Source organism: Sturnus vulgaris, unplaced genomic scaffold (assembly GCF_052056855.1).
Source record: "Sturnus vulgaris isolate bStuVul1 unplaced genomic scaffold, bStuVul1.hap1 Scaffold_84, whole genome shotgun sequence".
NCBI classification, from domain to species: domain Eukaryota; kingdom Metazoa; phylum Chordata; class Aves; order Passeriformes; family Sturnidae; genus Sturnus; species Sturnus vulgaris.
In genome coordinates, this window is record NW_028276728.1 from 1,057,751 (window position 1) to 1,074,518 (window position 16,768).

Here is a 16,768-nt window from a genome sequence, read left to right on the forward strand (position 1 = left end):
ATCTATATTATTTAGAAGAATGTGTACTTCTGCACATAAACCATTTGTAAAAAAGGGTATAAAAACCCTCTAAAAAAGGGAACCAGTGGGATTCTGACTTTGGACGTGAGTCAGCAGGTCCCCGGGCCCTGAATAAAGCACCGCATAAACTGACAGTCTGTTAGTTTGTGTTTTGGTTTGGGGTGTCAGGCAACAATTGGAAATGAATACAATCAAAGTATTAAAATGAATATTGAATACATATATTTCATGACGAGTAAAATTTGAGAGTAAGTAATTTAGTATAATTGAGGTTTGTATAAAGCATAAGCATAACTGACAGGGGAGGGGGCCCTCCCCCTACCAGGGGTACGAGGAGGGACTCGCCCTTCCTCACCTACCAAAGCATCAAGGCTGACAATCCCACTTATATACTAGATGCTACAGAAGTTTCTAGAAAACTCCTCCTAGTTTCTATTCCTAAAATCTATGTCACTATGTTGTATGGTGCATGCTCTACTAATGGGTTAGGGGTTCTCTCATCCTTTTGAGGGTCTTATTTCCAGTGAAGGCTCATCGTCTTCCTCAGTGTCCGCTGTGTAACCTGCGGGGAGCGCATGGCCACTATGTGACTGAGCAGATGTTTTCCATAGCAAGACTTTGAGTGCCATGCCTGGAATCATCCCATTTTGGCCCATTTTGTCCCATTTCAAGGTCAAAACTTTCTGTTTCTAGATGCTGCTTGTCAGAACTACGTCCTTCTACTATTCCCTTCCAACATCTTTCTTCGACTGCCAGCATCTGGAAGATGTCCTTTGCCCTGTCTCACCCATCTCCCCCCTCACTCTGTAACAATAGTCTTCTATTGATCTAATTACAACTTTGCTAATACAGTGACAATTTAATTAGCACGAATCACATTTATCACAGTTCCAAGCTAATTGTTGGGGGTTGAATGCTTCGCTTTTCTTTCTGTGGAATTTCTCCCATTGTTATGCTAATTAATTGTGGCTACACCTTAAAACGACAGATAATGTTCTCTCGTAGGGGGGTGGCTGGAGGGGGAGGGGGGGGGGGAACCGGAAAAGGAAAGGTGGGATAGGGGGGTCTGGAGCGGGGGACGATCTCTCGCTTGGCTCGTGGAGTGGGAAGACCACCTGGGCTCTGCTCTGGCATCTTCCCCTGTCATCCCAGCGCTGAGATCCACGCTCCCTGCCTTTGGACATCGCTCCGCGGCTCTCCCAGCTCACCCTACTACCTCCGGACACTCTGCTGAGCACCACGACCGACACCGTGAGGGGGGAGTAACTTTCCCCATCCTCTCTCTCCCCTGGGCCGCGGCCGCCATCACCCAGCCCTCTTCAACTGCGCGGGACCTGCCCTGCCCCCACAGCACCGGTAACAGCACAGGGAGACGGCCTGCGGCCAGAAGGGACTGGAGCGGAGCTAGACTGTTCTGTTCTGTTGCCAATTTTTATAGCTGTTGTTGTTTTTTCTGCTTTGTTAAATACCAGTAAAGAACTGTTATTCTCATCCCCATATCTCCTGCCTGAAGGTGTCTGAATTGGACCTAAAATAATTAAAAGGGAGGGGGATTGCACTCTGCATCGCAGAAAAAGGGGCTCCTGCCTTTCCTTAGACCATACCTGTCTTTCAAACCGAGACAGATTTTGGCGCCCGGAACGTGGGGCATTGCCTGAGGGCATTGAGAGAGGGGTAGAAAAGGGGATAACAGTTCTTAAATTACCCAAGCTTGTGGTAGGTTTCACCATGCTGTCCAGCTTACCCTGGATTGGCCTCCATGTGGTCACTGCTATATCTCTCCCATTTGCAAGCCCTTTTTTAAACATGAGTTTCATAACCAAAGTTACTGTGGCTATTATCCAGTTTATTATGTGGGTTGATCAGTTGAGAAATTCATGGATTTTTAATTTTCTCTGGAAGATGGCCACATGGATTCAGAGCTATCACACTCTAAGTGTGTGTTTCTGGGGCTACTTCAATAATGGTACTTACTGTGAGGAAGTGGCAGCAGGTGAAATTTTCTCTCAACCCATCACAGGGTTTTTGAAGTTCACCCCACCAGTCTTCAAGGGGTTCCAATCCACTTTAAATGCTAATGACATTATATTGTGGCTAGTGTTGCTTATATCCCTGTTAAACCTGTTCTATCTAACATTCAGAGATAAGGGGAGATTGACTTGGATAACAACCCTGATACCTACCCGAGGAAATAGTGATGTTACCCCAGAGCCTGATCCTGTCCCAGAGACTAGGGAGGTTACCCCAGAGCCTGATCTTGTCCCAGAGACTAGGGATATTACCCCAGAGTTTGACCCTGCTCCACAGCCCACCTCGGAAAGGAACCACCCAGAATGGGTGGGGGTGCTAGCAAAGGAGATACGTGAGATGGGCCAGATGCTGAAGGAGTACCTCTCCCCAGCTGGTGAGAAACCCTCCCCCTGCCTTAAAGAGGGAGACTCTGATGGTGCAGCAGTGGGACCCACAGATGTTACATCTGTCCAGGTTCCAGCTGAACTGCAAGGGCACTCACAGCCAGCAGCAGTTGCCCCTGTGGAAACTAGGAAGTCTAAGATGAAAACAAGGCACCTAGATAATAAGGGTCAGGAAGGGGGCCCCTCACAACCAGCAGGGGAGCCAGAAGTTGAGATCATCACCGAGTCCCTGTCATACGAGAGTCTCTGTAACCTGCGAAAAGACATTGTACGGCGGGGCCGTGAGGCTTTTACAACCTGGTTACTGCGGGTCTGGGACCTTATGGGTACAGGTGTGCAACTGGATGGTACTGAGGCAAGGAATTTGGGAGCCTTGACCCAGGACTCAGGTGTGGACCAGGTATTTGTAAGGGAGACAGGTCTCCTTTCCCTCTGGGAGCGACTTTTAATGAGTGTGAGAGAGAGATTTGTCCACAGGGAAAGAATGCAGGAGTACCACCAGAGAACACGTTGGAATACCCTTGAGGAAGGGATCCAAAAGCTGAGAGAAGTGGCAGTACTGGAGGTGCTCTTTGGGAGGGATGGACAGCATGACAATGACCCTGACAAGGTCAGGTGCACAGGGCAGATGTTGTGGAATCTGGCAAACCTGGGCCCATCTCAATATACCCCCTTTATTGCAATGATTGATGCTGATACCAACCAAGTGACAGTGGGTTCTGTTGCCAACAGGCTCAGGAATTATCAGAGTATGATGGCTGGCCCAGTGCAGGCTCATGTCTCTGCTGTGGCTAAGGACCTCAGAGAGGAGTTTAAGGAGGAGATGAAGGAGATAAGGGAAGAGGTGAGGAAGATCAGTGCAGCACCAGTGAGAGTCATGGACCCCAAAAGTAGAGCCCAACGCCCCCCAGCTAGGGAGAGAGGGTACACCCCACGTGCTGACCTGTGGTTTTTTCTACGTGACCACGGGGAAGACATGAGAAGGTGGGATGGGAAACCCACTTCCGTCCTGGCAGCACGGGTGCGCCAAATCAGGGAGGGGAACACCAACAGAGGGAACTCCACTAAAGTGAGGGTAGCCTCAGCCTCCCATGGAGGTGCAGGGTATTACAGAAGGGAGGATGATCTGTCAGATCCCCTTGAAGGAACCTCCAGTATGTATGCCCAGGAGAGAAATAATAACCAGGGCTAGAGGGGCCCTGCCTCTAGCCAGGGAGAGGCACGGGAAAACCGGATCTTTTGGACGGTGTGGATCCGATGGCCTGGCACATCAGAGCCACAGGAACACAGAGCATTGGTTGACACTGGTTCACAATGTACATTAATACCATCGGGACATGTCGGAAAGGAACCTGTTTCAATTGCTGGGGTTACAGGGGGATCTCAGGAATTGACTCTGCTGGAGGCTGAGGTGAGCCTGACTGGGAAAGAGTGGCAGAAACATCCAATTGTGATTGGCCCAGAGGCACCATGTATCCTAGGCATAGACTTCCTCAGGAATGGCTATTACAAAGACCCAAAGGGACTCAGGTGGGCTTTTGGAATAGCTGCTGTGGCAGCAGAGGGCATTAAGCAGTTGAACACCCTGCCTGGGCTATCAGAAAACCCATCTGCAGTGGGACTCCTCAGGGTGAAAGAGCAACAGGTGCCAATTGCTACCTCAACAGTGCACCGCCGGCAGTACCGGACGAATCGAGATGCCGTGATCCCCATCCACAAGATGATCCGTGAGCTGGAGAGCCAAGGGGTGGTCAGCAAAACCCACTCACCCTTCAACAGCCCCATCTGGCCTGTGCGTAAATCGGAAGGAGAATGGAGATTGACAGTGGACTATCGTGCACTGAATGAGGTGACTCCACCGCTGAGCGCTGCCGTGCCGGACATGCTGGAACTGCAGTACGAGCTGGAGTCCAAGGCAGCAAAGTGGTACGCCACCATTGACATCGCCAATGCATTCTTCTCCATTCCTCTGGCAGCAGAGTGCAGGCCTCAGTTCGCTTTCACCTGGAGGGGTGTGCAATACATGTGGAACCGACTGCCCCAGGGGTGGAAACACAGCCCCACCATCTGTCATGGGCTGATCCAGGCTACACTGGAGAAGGGTGGAGCTCCAGAACATCTGCAGTACATTGATGACATCATTGTGTGGGGGGATACGGCAATGGAAGTATTTCAGAAAGGAGAAAAGATCATTGAGATTCTGCTGGGAGCCGGCTTCGCCATTAAAAAGAGCAAAGTCAAAGGGCCTGCCCAAGAGATCCAGTTCCTGGGAGTAAAGTGGCAAGATGGACGGCGCCAGATCCCCAGTGAGGTCATCAATAAGATCACTGCAATGTCTCCACCAACCAGCAAGAAGGAAACACAAGCCTTCCTAGGTGCCATAGGCTTTTGGAGAATGCACATTCCTGAGTACAGCCAGATTGTGAGCCCTCTTTACCTGGTCACCCGCAAGAAGAACGATTTCCACTGGGGCCCTGAGCAGCAGCAAGCCTTTGCCCAGATCAAGCAGGAGATTGCTCATGCTGTAGCCCTTGGCCCAGTCAGGACGGGACCAGATGTGAAGAACGTGCTCTACTCTGCAGCCGGGAACCATGGTCTGTCCTGGAGCCTTTGGCAGAAGGTGCCTGGTGAGACGCGAGGCCGACCACTGGGGTTCTGGAGCCGAAGCTACAGAGGGTCCGAGGCCAACTACACTCCGACAGAGAGGGAGATCTTGGCCGCCTATGAAGGGGTCCAAGCAGCCTCAGAGGTGGTTGGCACAGAAACACAACTCCTCCTGGCACCCCGACTGCCAGTGCTGAGCTGGATGTTTAAAGGAAAGGTTCCCTCAACCCACCATGCCACTGACGCCACATGGAGTAAATGGATTGCCCTCATCACACAACGTGCCCGTATTGGAAACCCGAATCGCCCTGGGATTTTGGAGATTATTACCAACTGGCCAGAAGGGGAAGACTTTGGCCTTGCCGACGAAGAGGAACAGGAACAGGTGACCCGGGCCGAAGAAGCCCCACCATATAACCAACTGCCAGCAGATGAAACATGCTATGCTCTTTTCACTGATGGTTCCTGCCGCATCGTGGGGATGAACCGGAAGTGGAAAGCAGCCGTATGGAGCCCCACACAACAGGTTGCACAAGCTACCGAAGGAGAAGGTGGATCGAGTCAACTTGCTGAACTCAAAGCTGTTCAGCTGGCCCTGGACATTGCTGAAAGAGAGAAGTGGCCAAAACTCTACCTTTACACTGATTCATGGATGGTAGCCAATGCTCTGTGGGGATGGCTGGAAAGGTGGAAAAAGGCTAACTGGCAACGTAGGGGAAAACCAATCTGGGCTGCCAATGAATGGAAAGACATTGCCACCCGGGTAGAGAAGTTGCCTGTGAAAGTCCGTCACGTAGATGCCCATGTCCCCAAGAGTCGGGCTAATGAGGAACACCGACACAATGAGCAGGTAGATCAGGCTGCACAGATAGAGGTGTCGCAGATAGATTTAGACTGGCAGCACAAGGGAGAGTTGTTCCTGGCTCGATGGGCCCATGATGCCTCAGGTCATCAGGGCAGAGATGCCACATATAAGTGGGCACGAGACCGAGGGGTGGATCTAACCATGGACAGTATTTCTCAAGTTATCCATGACTGTGAGACATGCGCTGCCATCAAGCAAGCCAAGCGGGTGAAGCCCCTCTGGTATGGGGGGCGATGGTCCAAATATAAGTATGGAGAGGCCTGGCAGATTGACTACATCACACTGCCTCAAACCCGCCAGGGCAAGCGCTATGTACTGACCATGGTGGAAGCCACCACTGGATGGTTGGAGACCTACCCTGTGCCTCATGCCACTGCTCGGAACACCATCCTGGGCCTGGAAAAACAAGTTCTTTGGAGGCATGGTACCCCTGAGAGAATTGAGTCAGACAATGGGACTCATTTCAAGAACAGCCTTATAAACACCTGGGCTAGAGAACACGGCATTGAGTGGGTGTACCATATCCCCTACCATGCACCAGCTGCAGGGAAAGTTGAACGGTGCAATGGCCTGCTTAAAACCACCTTGAAGGCACTGGGTGGGGGAACTTTCAAGAACTGGGAGATTAATCTACCAAAGGCCACCTGGTTAGTGAACACCCGAGGTTCCACTAACCGAGCAGGCCCTGCCCAATCTGAGCCCTTGGGAATATCGAATGGAGATAAGGTTCCAGTGGTACACATGAGAGGTATGCTAGGAAAAACTGTTTGGGTGAATCCTGCCTCCAGCAAAGACAATCCCATCCATGGAGTTGTATTCGCTCAAGGACCAGGTTGCACCTGGTGGGTGATGCAAAAGAATGGAGAGACCAGATGCATACCCCAAGGAGACCTTGTTTTAGGGTGAAATACCTATAGTACTGTGCCTATGTCTCTAACTGCATGTATGTATATATAATGTAACAGTTTAATTTGATATAGCATATTAGTATGGGAGAAATTCAGGGGTGGATAATGTTGGGGGTTGAATGCTTCGCTTTTCTTTCTGTGGAATTTCTCCCATTGTTATGCTAATTAATTGTGGCTACACCTTAAAACGACAGATAATGTTCTCTCGTAGGGGGGTGGCTGGAGGGGGAGGGGGGGGGGAACCGGAAAAGGAAAGGTGGGATAGGGGGGTCTGGAGCGGGGGACGATCTCTCGCTTGGCTCGTGGAGTGGGAAGACCACCTGGGCTCTGCTCTGGCATCTTCCCCTGTCATCCCAGCGCTGAGATCCACGCTCCCTGCCTTTGGACATCGCTCCGCGGCTCTCCCAGCTCACCCTACTACCTCCGGACACTCTGCTGAGCACCACGACCGACACCGTGAGGGGGGAGTAACTTTCCCCATCCCCTCTCTCCCCTGGGCCGCGGCCGCCATCACCCAGCCCTCTTCAACTGCGCGGGACCTGCCCTGCCCCCACAGCACCGGTAACAGCACAGGGAGACGGCCTGCGGCCAGAAGGGACTGGAGCGGAGCTAGACTGTTTCTGTTGCCAATTTTTATAGCTGTTGTTGTTTTTTCTGCTTTGTTAAATACCAGTAAAGAACTGTTATTCTCATCCCCATATCTCCTGCCTGAAGGTGTCTGAATTGGACCTAAAATAATTAAAAGGGAGGGGGATTGCACTCTGCATCGCAGAAAAAGGGGCTCCTGCCTTTCCTTAGACCATACCTGTCTTTCAAACCGAGACACTAATGAAGAAGCAGCTAAACAAGACGGTGGTTTTCAGTGGGTGCAGGAGGAAGAGATGCTCCGTGACTCCGGCTCGGCCCCGGTGTGGAGCGGCCCGTGCTGCCCCGGGGCGCACGGGGCGGAACGGACACGCGGGGAACGGACACGCGGGGAACGGACACACGGACAAACGCTCGCGGCGCTTCGGCAGCGGCAGCAGCAGGAAAGAAGCGATCCCACAGACCCTCTGCGTCCCTTCTCTTGTTCCTCGTCTCACTCTCCCGCTGTCCCACACTCTGTCGCGGTGTCCCGCAGCCTCTCCCAGTATCCCCTTGCCGGTCTCCCCCTCCCCTCTCGCTGTCCCTGTCCCGGCCCCTCCCTCTCCCCGCGCCAGGCCGGGCCATGCCCCCGCCCCACTCCCGGCCCCGGGCGGGGCTGCCCCGTCCCCGGCCCCGGCCGTCCCGCCGCGCTCTCGCCTCCGCCCGGCTCTGGCGGTATTGGCGCTGGCGCTGCTGGGCGGGCATCAGTGCCTGGGCCGGGGGCGGCATCGCCGCTCTTTGGCTCCGCCTGTCCCGAGCCCGGAGCCGGCCCCGACGCGGGGTCCAGTCCCGGCCTCGGCTCCTGCCGGGGCCCGCGGAGGACACACGCGGCGCGGCCGCTCCCGCCGCCTCCGCTGTGGCTTCCCCGGCCCGAGCTCCGCCGCTCGGCAGCGCGGCCGCCGGCCCTGAGCCGCCGGGGCCCGGGGCGGGTGGGGATGCCCGGCCCGGGACGGTCGGGGGGCGCTCGGGGGCCGTGTCTGGCCCCGGGCCGAGCGCTGACGGCCGCGTGTCGCCCGCAGGGAAGGCGCAGGAGGCCTTGCAGGAGCGGTACCGGCTGGGTTCGCTGCTGGGCAGCGGCGGCTTCGGCAGCGTCTACTCGGGGACGCGCCTCGCGGACGGCGCCCCGGTGAGTGGCGGGGCCGGCGGCGGGCAGAGGACGAGGAGGAGGAGGGCGGGGGAGGAGGAAGAGAGGCAGAGGAGGAAGAGGAGGAGGCCGGGGCGCGGCGGAGCGGAGCGGGCGGTAAGCTCAGCCCGCTGCTGCCCCTTGCTCACAGGTGGCAATCAAATGCGTGCCACGGGATGGCATCCGGCACTGGGGAGAGCTGGTGAGTGAGCGAGGCCGGCGGCCGAAGGCGGGGCGTGCCGGGCGGCGAGGAGCTGGGGCCCGGCAGGGTGGGAGCCGCCGGGAGCCCTGCAGGGAGAGCGGGCGTGGGGTGAGCGGGGCATGCGGAGCATCCCGGGCTGGCTGAGGGGTCCCAGAGCCCTGGCACGGCCTCAGCCCCACTGACGGCATCGTGGTCCTGGCGCAGCCCCACGGCGCCCGTGCGCCCCTGGAGATCGCGCTGCTGGACAAGGTGTCCTCTGGGTGTGCTGCTGTCATTCAGCTCCTGGAGTGGGTTGAGCTGCCCAGCAGCTTCTTGTTGGTGCTGGAGCGTCCGGAGCGGTGCCAGGAGCTCTCGTGTTTGCTGGCGGAGCGGAGGTTCCTGCCGGAGGAGGAGGCGCGGGGGCTGTTCCGCCGGGTGCTGGAGGCCGTGCGGCACTGCAGCAGCTGCGGGGTCCTGCACAGGGACATCAAGCCCGAGAACATCGTGCTCGACCTGGCCACCGGACAGCTGAAACTGATCGACTTTGGCTGTGGCGCCTTCCTCCAGGACACAGCCTACACGCAGTTTGCAGGTGAGCCCTCCCAGGGGATGCTCCTGGGCACCTTATGGCCCAGCCGGGCTGCAGCACCGAGGTTTCTGCCTATTGGAGCCGGGATGGGATTAATGCTTGAGCCAAGTTGATTTGGGTGGGGGTGTGAGGGGGGCCAGCTCCCAGCCCTGCTGACAGCCTTCAGCACCCACTGTGCCCTGGTCTGGGGTTGGAGCTGGGGCAGCCAGGCCGACAGAAACCCCCATGGGGGTAGCAGAGAGGGGGGGGTCTGACTGCGTGCCCTGGCTGGTTTGGTGTGCAGGCGAGGAAGGGCTCGAACTGCACCTCTCCCCTTGTTTGCCTTGGCTTACTAACATTTTCTGAGGGCCGTGCAGGCGGGGAGGAGAGTGGGTTTTCTCCACCTCTGGGTGGATTTTTCTTTTGCGTGTCATGGTTGGGCCTTCTCAAGGCTTCTGCTGCCCTCTTCCAGCACCAGTGGCTTCTTTTCCAGCCCCGAGTCTGTACGCAAGTCCCAAGTGCTGGTGAGAGGGCAGCGAGTCACCCCGTGTGCCACTGGGGCATCCCCCACATGCCTAGGGATGCTGGGGCGAGGCTCTGGGAGCAGCAGCATCCTCCTTCTGAACTCCATCTGTATTCCATAGGAACCCTGTCCTACAGCCCACCAGAGTGGATCCAGCACCAGCACTACCACGGCGAGGCAGCAACGATCTGGTCCCTGGGCCTCCTGCTGTACCACCTGGTCGTGGGGAAGCAGCCGTTCAGGAGGGGCCAGGAGATCATCTGGGGACGGATCTTGTTCCCACGACGGCTCTCTCAAGGTGGATCCTCATCCCTGGGCAGGGGGGAATAGCAGTGCTGGGAGACAGCAGCAGGGTGTGAGCATCCTGCTCTGGCAGCTGCTGAGGAGGTGGCACAAGTCCTGCTCTCCTGCTCTCCGCCAAACAGAGAATCCATGGGGAAGTTTAGGCACAACCCTGTGTACACCCATCATGGCCTGGGCACGGGAACGGGGTGGGGGGGAGGCAACTTCTGCAACGTACTGGTGATTTCTGGTTTCTGTCTTCAGAGTGCCAAGATGTTATTAAGAGGTGTTTGTCCATGCAACCGTTGGACAGGCCATCCTTAGAAGACCTTTTCCACGACCCTTGGATTCAGGGTGTTCATCTGCCCTAGAAGATGGGAGAGATCCACGTGCACAGCTGGATCCAGAGGCCTGGCAGGTAACAGCTGCACACATCTCTTGGCAATCAGTGGCAAAGCAAACCAGAGTGCCTGTAGCTCTGAGCAGGGATCATCAGAAGGGAACACACAGCTCTTGGAGCTGAGCTGGAGAGCTGGTGTGGCAAGCACTGGTGGCCACCATCCCCCCTAGGTTTGCTTGTCTGGTTCATTGATGGCTGGGGCCCTGGGAAGAACACTGACAGCCTGGTCTGGCCCCCAGGGAAGGAGAAGGAGCCCCTAGAGAAGCTGTTCCAGATGGGGCTGCTGCCAGAGACACCAAGGACACCCTCAATGACAAGAATCTCTTCCTCGACGTGGCCAGCTGAAGATGATCGACTTTGATTCTGGCACCTTCTTCACAGACACACTCCACACCCAATTTGCAGGTGAGCCCACAGCCAGGGGGATGCTGCCAGATGTGGGCATGGCACAGCCTGGCCGGGCACCAAAGGTTTCCCCAATTGCTGGGGCAGATGCAATGAATTCTTCAGCGGCTGCCAAGCTGCTTTTTGGCTCTGGGCAGCTGCTGAGGGGCTGGATGTGCCATGGCTGGCTGCAGGCTGGGCACAGTCCTGCCCTCCTGCTCTGCTCCCAGAGGCAGCAGTGACTGGGAGGTTTGTGCCCAGCTCTGGGCAGGGCCAGCATGGCCTGGGCACTGCGGGCTGTTGGGACAAGGGGGACAGGAGCCTTCAGCTGACGGGTGGTTTCTGGTTTCTCTCCTTGCAGCCGGGCTCTGCAGATGCTGAGGCTGCTCTGGGCTCTGCCAGGGCTCTGCTGGGCTCAGCCCTGGGGATGGCTGGGCCAGCCCTGCCCTCACATGGCTGTGACAGCTTTGTCTCAGACGAGCCCGTTCTGAGCACTCCACCTGAGCTTTGTGCTTTTGCAGGTGAGTGAGACTCTCCTGCAGGCCAAGAGATTGCAGTTAGAGACACACATCCAGTTGGCAAGAAGCCAAACTCTCCATAGTCCCAGCTGAACGCCTGGATCTCCACAAGATGTTTAGTCTGTCCCACTTGCCATTCCTTTTTCGTTAGATTTGTGCAATTGCACTTTCTTCCTCCTCTAGAAGTGCCACGAGTGGGCAAAACCTGGCGAGGGGGCCGTGCTCCTAAGGCAGTGCAGTCTGGAGCTGATGGATGGAGAATTGCCCTTCTGCACTTCCAAACCAAGCCAAAAGCCGTAAGTGGGACTTTGCGTCTTTAAGAAGCCTCTGACAGTTTCATTGGGAATGTGCAGCTCATTCACAGGGTGAGAAGGAAGGGCATCTTCTAAAAGTTTTGGGCGGTGACAGAGTTGAGATTGCCAGTCCTGCCAGGAGCTGGCAGGGCACAAAGCAATTTCTTCTTGCTTCACACCAATTTCACTGCGATTTAAAATATCAATATTGGAAACAAATCCCAAAATCTTTTTCAAAAAAGGTTACAGAGGCCAGTAAGATGCATCAATGCCATTGACTCATTTGCAAAGTGAATAACTGAGTTTTCTGTTGCAAAAGATCAGTTACCTCTTAAAGGTACAGAAGATTTTTCACAGCACACTTGGATTTTGCTTTTATCTTTCACATTTTATAGAGGTTTTTTCTTTTTCCTTTTTCTTTTCAATAAAACAGAAAATATGCCATAAAAAGGAGTGTCCTTTGCTCCTGGTTCCCATGTGGAGCATCTCCTTCCCGCTGGCTGAGCTGCTCAGGCAGAGCCCGGCAGCTCCTGGCCCTGCAGGGCTGAGGCTTTTCCCCATTGCTGGGCACAGACTGGTGGAGCAGCACTGCAGAGCACGGGGACACACAGAGGGACCAGGAGCAGCTGCCTTTGTCCACCTGGAGCTCCAAGGCCCAAACTCTGAGCAGGCATGGCTGGAAGGGACTGACAGGCTCCCTGTTTGCTGTGCTGCCCCACTTGTGCCCGGCCCAGCTCTGTGTGGGGCAGAGGGAGAACAAGGGGCAGCTCCCTCCCAGCCCCTCTGGCCCCGGGGCTTGGGGCAGTGTCAGCACCAGCTGCTCCAGCCACGGCCTCTGCTGGCACTGACAGCAACACCCAAATTGTGGCTGATCCCGAGGGAGCAGCAGCAGGGCCTGGATCTGATCCCTGACTCTGGGGCAGGGCTGGACAAATGACCCCCACAGCAGCAACCGCAGCAGCAGCAGCAGCAGCACATGGACCTGACTTTCAGCACAGCCCCTGCCACTCTTCCCTCCCGAGTGCAGTGGTGTCACAGCAGCCTGGGCCACCTGGGAGCCCCCAGGGCCAGCAGGGACTGGAGATGGCAGCCCTGGGCTCCTGGAGGTTGTGCAGGGAACAGAGGTGGGGACTCCCTGTCCATGTGGAGCTTCCAGATGGAAAAGGCTGCTGTGAGCAGGCAGCTCCAAGGGCACAGAAAGGAGGGGCTGGAGCCCCTGATCTGTGCCAGTGCCACAGTCCTGGGCAGCAGCCACCGAGCACAGGGGGAACAGAGGGCACAGCAAGAGGGACAAAACCAGTCAAGGTCAGAGAGTGGGAAGAGCCAGAGCTGGGAGCAGGAACAGCTGCTTCACTGCACCCTTGGAGAAAGCTCTTGGCTGCTTCAAAGTGCTGAAAGGTGTGAAGGGCAGGGAGGAGAGCACAGCAAACAATGCTCCTGTTTCCACAGCCTCCCCTCTCAGTGTCCCAGAAGGAATTGGATGAACTGTGTTCTTCTCCCTGAGCCATCTCGTTCAGCATGAGCAGCTCAGCACCAGGAGCTAAAGGAGCTGAAGCCTTAGGCCACAAGAGCTGACCAAGAGGGGACTTTTGGACCTAAGTAATGCTGCTAACATGGACCTAGCTGAATGCAGCAGATAGAATCCTTTCTGTAGGGAAAGACCTCTGAGCTCATCCAGTCCAGCCATTCACCCAGCAGTGTCAAGTTCAGCACTAAACCCAGTCCTGAAGTGCCAAGGCCCGAGTGAGGCCTGAACAACAGGCCCTGAGCCAAAGGTGACGTCTCAATGAACCTTCCAAGCAAAGGTTATCTTTGTATCCACTCATTCCTGAAATATGCAGGATCAGTAGCATTGTGATAGATGTATCCACTCCTTAGCAAACATGGATTGACCTTTTTGCATTTAGAAAGGGGACAAGGCCATGAAATCTGACATCTGGCCTTGTTTGGGGCTGTATGGTCAAAGTCAGCTCCCTTGGGTCCTCCTTGAGCCCTGGCCAGGCTTTGGGAGGAGCCCAAGAGGAGAATGAAACCAGACGTTCCCACACTAGAAGTGCTCTCAGTTGGTTTATTCAGCACTATCAAAGCATCCAAAAATTGCATCTCAGAAAAGGAAAAGAACTTTTTTGCGTTTGGGAAGACAGGGATGGATTTTGTTGACAGCACGTTGGAAATAGCACCAACAGAAGGAAGAATTGGTTTTGGTTTTTTTTCCCACATGGAGTGACAGAGGAGGGTTTAAATCTTGAGCTCAGGTTCATTTGTTCAAGTGAAATATAATATTATTATTCATAGTAATGCTTATATAAAAATATAACATAATCTTTTTTCTTTTTTAGATATCATTAAAAATTGATAATGTAAAATAATGCTGACAATGTTAATATGTCAGCTTTGGCTGCTCACTGTGACACTAAATACCCTACAGAAAAGGACTAGCCAAGACCCAAACATCAGTGGTAAACTTTGTGAATTGTATACAAGGAATGAAGGAGGAAGGGATGAAATTGGCTATTTTTATGGGGTTTGCTGATACTGTGATGTGGAATGCTTTGTGTGTTCCTGTGAAAAATGCAGTGAATAAGACATAAGGGTTTTTCATATACCAGATCATCCACAAGCTGCAGGATTGGTTGAAGAGATGAAGGGATTGTTAAAAGAGTAGTTGAAGATATGAGGAGATTGGGAAGCTGTCCCAGTGGAGAACCCATCTCACAGATGTGCTCCATGCCCTTAACAATGGAAACCCTCTCGCTGTGCATGGCTGCACCCAATTTGCAAATACAGCCATGGACAGTGAGCCTGTGACTGCCTGGGAAATGGTTCTGGGTGTGATGGCCCCTGGCAGGGCCCCCCCAGAGGCTGCAGGGCTGGGCCTTCATGCATTGGAATTAATTAGGATAAATCAGAAGCAAATGAGACTTAAGAATACAGGAACAGGAATTCAGATTCCTCCAGGACACTTTGGTTTGATAAGTGCTCGCTGGAGCTTGGCCTTCCAAAGCGTTCATGTCATGGAAGGAAGAACTGATGCAGATTATCTAGGAGAAATTTAAGTAATTCGGTGAAGTAATAGTGAACAAGATTGGATTATTCAGCCCCATGGCGGGGTGGCACAGTTACTGATATTGCAGTTTTAACAATTGTGAAAGAAGGAGCTCCACCTCAAATCCACCTCTGTTTGTAGAGACAGAGGGTTTGGATGCAGCAGTCCTAATAATGGAGCCAGAGTGTGGGTGCAGAGGCCCAATGGCCCTCCCAGGCCAGCTGAAGGAACAGCTCTGGGGAAAGACAACACTGTTTGACTCCTGAAACCTGGGCAGAAGCAATGGGAATGTGTCCCTGCAGCCAAGTGCTCTGTGCTAGAACAAGTGGATGTTATGGGATATTGTTTTACAGATCCTGCCAGACCAAATCTCCCTCTTTGCCCCAACAGCTCTCTGGAAAATGATCCATGGGGCTCCATGTGGAGGCTGATGTGGCACTGAGGGACTTGCACATGAATTCCATCCAGGAGCCTGGGGGCCCTCAGGGACTGGGACCTGGCACCTCTCCAGCCCGAGGGGAAAGGACCCCACCAAGCCTTGTCAGCCACAGACAGTGCAGTAGAGCTGAACAGCAAAGGACCTTGGGGACGTTAGTGTGGAATTAAAAAGGCATCAGCTCCATGGACAACAGAATTATTGTTCCTAACCCAAATGAGACTGAGAAAAAAGAATGAAGAACCATGTCATTCAAGTACTACTGATGTCTGTAAATTGTATCTTGATAGGCAGCCAGAATCTTTGTTTGCCAGAAACACCTCTAGTTTTACCAAGGATTAGTCATCAAAATTGTGATGAAAATGGAAAGATCAAAGTAGTCAAAATAATCTAAGCAATTGCTGGATATGTTCTTGACCAGAGGGAAATCAAGGCAGAGCCATGGTTTGTCAGGACTTGCTTGATCCCAGTCAGCCCCGTGGTGCATTTGGTGCTGAGCCCTTGAACCTCCGGACCTGAAAGGAGATTGCACAAACCTTTCCAGGAGTCCAAGTCAGAAGAAAAAGCCAAAGTGTCTCGAAGCATTAATGGGTCCCACTGATGTCCATCCACACCACAGGCTCCTCATGGATTGCTTGGAGGAAAGAACTGCAGGCCAGGATTGCCCAAAAACCTCTCAGAGACTGAGAAAAGAAAGGAAAAAGGAAAGTACCTCAAGAAATTGAAGTTCCTTGAAGCATTAATGAGCCCCACTGAGTGTCAGTACAAAGCTCTCAAGGGACTTGTTAAAGCAGATAATTGGGACCATGATTGCATAAACTACTAAAGGAGTTCCTGTAAAAAGGGAAACTCCAAGTACCTTAAAAAAACTGAGTACCTTGAAGCATTAATGAGCCCCATTGAGTATCATAACTGACAAAGTCTCTCAAGGGACTAATTAAAGCAGATAATTGGAGGCCATGATTGCACAAAGCACTCAGAGACTCCAAGGCAAAAGGAAAACCCAAAGTGCTCTGAAAAACCTGCAGTCCCTGGGAGCATGAAGGAGCCCCCCAGGGCCATTCCTGACCAAGGCTCTCCAGGGACTTGTCCCAGCAGATCCCTGAGGCCACTGGGATGTGGGGGGGTGCTGAGGGCAGGACAAGGGGTGACAGTGGCCAGCCTTGCTGGGGCTGTGCCAGGAGGCCCCAGTGGCTCAGGACAAGGTGTCACCTCCCAGCCCTTGGTGGCACAGACCCTGCTGTGCCCCAGGGCAACAAGACTTGTCTTCTCTTTGTCCCCACCTGTCATCTCTGCCTCCAATTTCCTGCTCTAACTGGAACCTGGGGACACTTTCTCAATGGTGTCCCTCAGTGGGACCCATTAAAACTTGAAGAAACTTCAGCATTTTAATTCATGTTTGAGTTCTTGAGAAGTTTTTGGAACACTCTCTCAGGGAATGATTATGAAGTAAACAGAACCAAAGCCCCAAGAGATTAATTAAAGTCCTTGTGCTGTGTCTGTGCTGCTGAGCTGGGCTGGGCTCTTGGCACAGAGGCAGCTCCTGAGGTAAACCAAGACAAGTTTCAAAAAGACATT

At 53.9% G+C, this 16,768-nt stretch overlaps 1 pseudogene; it reads left to right on the top strand.

Annotated features, from left to right (window-relative positions):
• LOC148217430 (serine/threonine-protein kinase pim-1-like) overlaps positions 1-10,535 on the top strand; it is a 36,332-nt pseudogene extending 25,797 nt beyond the window's left edge.
• Positions 10,536-16,768: the final 6,233 nt, after the last annotated feature.